Genomic DNA, 5603 nt, shown 5'->3' on the forward strand with positions numbered 1-5603 from the left:
AAAGCTAAAAGATAGATTAAAATGCCTGGGAGAATAAAAAGGGTTTAACCTGGCACCGAAAAGATAAAAATGTAGGCGCCAGTTTGGTACGTTATTTTCACTAATATATGCATTTTAGTACATATTGCTTAGCTGGGGAACTGCATTGCAAAATTTGGGAAAGTGCGAACTTTGTGTTTCAATTCTCATCTTGTTTCAGAAAGTGCCAATGAGGAAGGTTCACCTTGAAATGCAAATTGAATCACAATTGCCCTCCATCCCTAATATCAGCCTCGATATACATGGGATGACACATGCACACACAGGTACACCACTGTGTTTTCTCTACACTTATTTACTTAGCACTTGATTATTGGCAGTTGAATATATGAATTCAGCCAAATGAAAAACAGTGTGTGCTTTCAGTGACACAAGTTGATCTGGATATTCAGATATCTGCAGATAAAGGGTGCAATCCTGCTATGTTATACGTCTATGATTTTTTCTTGACTTCAGTGAAGTCCACCTCCATGTAACTTGGTTCAGGATTGCAGTCAAAATCTGGACAACCCCATCAAAGAAAATTGAGGAGAGGAAGATAGTGTGAAATATTTATTTACCATAAATATTTCACGGTTATTTTTATGACAACCTTCAAGCATGCCATTAGGATAATATATTCAAATGTTCTTTCAGGACATATTTAAGAAGGCATATTTGTTGTATAAGTAGGAAGAGAAATGTAGCAAAGGGCATAGGAGATAAACTGCAGAGCCATCTACCCTGCCCAAAAGCAAACAAAATCAGCCCAAAGGATAACACTACTTAAAATTCTGTGTGATAGGTAGATATATTGGGAGTTTTTCTACAGCAACAAAGAGTGGTAGAATTATACTGCAGGACCCATCATTTTCAGCTGTTGTCAAATATGTTTTAAATAAAAAGGGGGGGGAAGAGAGGAGGCATGATCTATATCCCTGGCAGAATGGATTAAAATTATGATCTGGAAAAGATGTTGCAAACAGACCAACCAAAACAGTCTTTTATCTTGGAGGTAAATGAACTGAAACAGATGAAAGAGGAGGAAAGATTTTTCCTAGAGGCATGCACAATGTCTCTGTCACCAGCTGTTACTGGGAGATAATGTGCAATGACAAGTGATGTATAGGAGGGAATCCAAATGTCTACAGCCCTTTTTTCCTCTACAGTTTAGGAAGGAAAAAGAACTTCTCATGTCATTGACAAAAGCTTCAAGGGAAGGAATGAAATCTTCAATAGCTATTCACAAATGTCAGCTTACCGCTAATATGAGAGAAGAAACATAAAGGAAAACTCTTGTTGTTGTGACTTGCTCATGATTTTAAATCTATGAGTCGTTTTAAGCATTTTCTCTACAGAGCCATTTGTTTTGGGGATACCACCATGGCATATCTACACACACACAAAACCCTGTTTCAGTTGTATGCCAGCTTAAAAGTCTTAGCTTCTCTTCCAGTGAATCCTAGGAACTGTAGTTCAGTGAGGGTCCTAAGAATCCTATTAGAGACAGGGCCTGATGATCAGCTTGTGGTAATACAGAGGCAGGCTTTTCCACTGGTGGCACCAGTGCTGTGGAATGCTTTATCAGCTGAAATATGAGAAGATTGCACATGCATTAATCCTGATTGGCTGCACAAGGGACCAGCCTCTGGGAAGTAGAACAACCCACTGGGTATAAAGGAAGCTGACAGTCTACCAACATTAAGAGACCGGGCAGAAGAGGGTGTTGTGTCTCAGCATCTGCTACTGTTAAGATCTGGAGAAGGGAGCCTCCTCAGCAGCTAAATTCTGTAGAATCATATCTGTTCGCTGTAAGCATAGCCGAATAAAGCAACTTAATTAGCACGGCTGGTGTCAATCTTTATTGCTCATCTGAACCCATTCAAATGAAATCTCCCCCCTTGGCAAATGCCAAGGGAGTGACAGAACAACGTCTGAATCAGAACCAGTGCTCCTCAACCTGTGTGACTGGCATTAGAAACCTGGCAGCTTGATCTTATGCAATATTCCACCAAGTTCAATGGGTCATACTTCCACCAGAGAGTGAAAAAAGCACCTAGGAATGTAGCTGTCATGACCCCTGAATCTAGCAGTAATCTGGAGGCTGTAGGGGTACCAGGCTGGGAGATGTGTCAGGTTCAGGGCTCAGAGCTGATTGCTGGACATAAGGTGATCAGTGCATTTGGGTCTGTTGGGCAGGAGCCCCCAGAGGAACCTCCTAGACCACCAGGACCTATAGGGCCAGAGCCCAGACCCTCATGAGAACCTTCCATTGACTCTAAAAACCAGATGCCTCTCACTGAACATTATCAGTCTGGCGACACAGGGAGCACACCAGGAGAGAGGCTATGGAATGGAGCATGAATGCCCATCTTCAGGCCAGAGGGTTGGTCGTTTAAGGCTCTGAAGCTCTCTGCGGGGGGGGGGAAGCCTGGAGATGGTAGTCTGGAGACAGAGACTTAAAAGGCCACAGACCATTCCCAAACTGGTAAACCCCTTAGAACAGTGATTCTTAACCTTTTTTTTAAGGTCATGGGCACCTTTCAGAATCTGATGAAAGCTATAGACAACCATAAATAATTTAAAAAAATCATTTTATTGCATTGGAAATTTACTTTTTTGCACCCAGTTCATGGACCTCCTGAAATGCATCTACAAGTTAAGAACCTCTGCCTTTGAGGTTTTGTTATAATCAAGCAGCATATAATGTTTGTTAAATAAACAAACTTTTATTGGAGCAAGTTGCTCACTCAGAGCTCTCCGTGGTCCAGCAACCTTAGACCAGACCAGACCTGCCTCCAGCCTTTCTGCTTTCTCCTTGGGATTGGCATCAGACCTGAACATGACAGTGGCTTTACCCAGAGTAAGTTTCACTTAGTCCAATGGGACTTCTGCCAGAGTATGTGCATATATGATTGTAGCTGTAGTGTACAGCCTAATTCTTTCCATATTTACTCAGAAGGAAGTCAGTTTTATCTATTCTCACTAGTCAATTATGTAATTTTAAGAACTGGTGCCTGAGTCTGCTTGTTTCCCTTTTTCCTCCTATGTCATGTCTTAGATTATAAGCCTGTGGGCATGGACTGTCTTGTTTTTTTAAATCCTTGTACAGTACTTCATTAATAATATGTATTATTATTATTTCAATGAACTATTATAGGGACTAGAATTTAGATACTCTCTTTTTAAAATGCCACATATACAAGCCTAAGTCTGCAATGCTATGCCCCCTTCATTGTAAGTATTAATATTTTCTAGATCCTGCCTGTTATCCAAGGAACACCGGACTTTCAGGACAGTCAAAACAAGCCTCCCCCCACCCCCGGTCTGGTGTCAGGGTTACAATAATCCAAGAATATAGGTTAGGCTAAGGGATACTAATTGGCCAATGGCCACTTAGAGAGTTTCATAGCTGGGCTGGGATTTGAACCCAGGTCCTTCCAGCAGTCTACGTTCAAAACTTTAACCATTGCATGATGCTGCCTTTTTCTTCTCTGACATTCTTCCCAAAATACATGCATATAAAGCTTTAAAAAAAATGACACCTTAAAAACAGAGAGCAGTTTCATGGTATCAGTTGAGGACCCCCTGCCTGTTTGCTCTCTACCTAAAAGGTAGCCTTCCAGAAGAGTCTTCCACAAGGCAGCTCCAAGAACAATAAAATGGGGCTCGTCTCCCTTGCAAGTGGAATATTTGTAGTGCCAAGCATTCTTGCTGCTGCTCTTGAATCATCATTCCATGAGGCTTTCTCTCCTGAGTATATAGTGATCTGGCTCCGGCTGGGAGGAAAGGCGGGATATAAATCAAATAATAAATAAATAAATAAGTTGGCATAAGAAGTAAAAAGAAGCCTAATAGCAGGAATATTATTGCCGTTCTGGAGCAAGGCAGCAACAATGGAAAGACATTCCTCCCGCCCCTCGCGTTCATTCTGCTATTCTTTGGGTGCTGAGAAGAATGCTGCCATCACACAGGAGCAAAAGGCAAGCGCATGATCTATTTCATTTGCCCGTTATTTTAGATGGGGATTTTAAGCTTTGGGATATTGCAGCACTTCAGCTCACAATTGGTACCACTACAGGAGCTGCAATCAAACCCGCTGCCTACTAATGGTCTCTCCCAGTGGCAAACTAGAGGCTCCTTTCAGTTAATTTTCTGGCAACTGCCACATTGTGAAAAAGACTCAGAGAGATATCTTCCTCAGAGTTTTTCCTTTACTCAGAAAGAAAGAATAAAACATTGCAGCAATGGGAATTGCAGAGACTCTCAGAGGCAAATGAGAGCAGGAAGTTCTTCCAAAGGCTCTATTTAGGTTTTAAAGGAATTGTTGCGAATATGGAGACATCAACATTCTAAAGTTAGCCATTCTGATGATAAAAAGGAGGTTCCTGGAAGTCTATTTATGATGCCTAGTTTGCATGCAGAACACAGTGCCTACCTGGGTAACATCACAGGGCAATTAAGATTTGTTCCATTAGCTATGCAGAACACGTTCCAGCTCCTATTTATAGATCCACAGACCTGTGGCAAGCTTGCATAATTATTTTGTTTTTCAAATGAATCGAGGCTGCAACTGGTATATTTTAATTGCTATCATTTGAATAATTAATCCAAAATTTGGAAAAAAGAAAGATCTGCATCAAAGGTTGGAGTGGCATGTAGCCAGTAATAATGAAATCATGACCTGATGAAATAAGCCTTCACATTTGTAACTGATTATACATCCAAAAGTTAATCAATTTGATTTAAATTGTTTTGTCCTTTTTTTAATAAAAATAAAAATATATACCTTGTATTGTAGTGAAGATATAAACACCTACCCTAGTCCAGACAGTCTGGAGTCCCTGGGTGGGCACATCTCAGCACTCATGGCCCTTACCGGCCTGTGTGGGATCCCCCATGCTTTCCAATGGGGTTTATGCAAAGAAATACAAATGGAGATCTGTCACTGAAAAGAATGGAGAAACTCAGGGAAGGGGACTACACATAAACAATCATATTTAAACCTTAAAACCTGCCAGCAGTTTTTAGATTGGGGTGTACGTGTCCTGATAAAGGATGGATGAATCTGACCATTTTGGTTTTAGTTTCTGGTTTTTCCAGTCTTAGGCTGAGTTCTCCACATTTCTCCATCAGATTGCAAACTTTTTAAAAGAAGTCCTCATGAAATTTCATTAGCATTTTGGTGTGAATTTAGCGTACATTTTTCTTTACAATTTTGCCTAATACACACATTTTAAAAAGCAATTTCCCCTAATATTATGCATTTTTGTATGTTATTTTCACTAAAATATACATTTTAATGCACCCTTTCCCCTAAAATACACATTGTCATACACATTGTCTGGTTGGAGATCTGCTTCCCAAAATTCATAGGAATGCAAATTTCAAAGGGTAGGACTGTTTCAGTTTGCATGTTGTTTTGCGAAGTGAAAATTAGGTTGTTTCTCATTAATATGTGAGCCAAGCCAAATTTCTTCCCTCTCTCTCATCATAATACATATTTATACATATTTAAAACAAGTTTGCACTGTTCTCCTTCCCTTGCTTGTGGTCAGGCACATGCGCATGAACATTTATATAAA

This window comes from Rhineura floridana, chromosome 9 (assembly GCF_030035675.1).
Source record: "Rhineura floridana isolate rRhiFlo1 chromosome 9, rRhiFlo1.hap2, whole genome shotgun sequence".
Classification (NCBI taxonomy): Eukaryota; Metazoa; Chordata; class Lepidosauria; order Squamata; family Rhineuridae; genus Rhineura; species Rhineura floridana.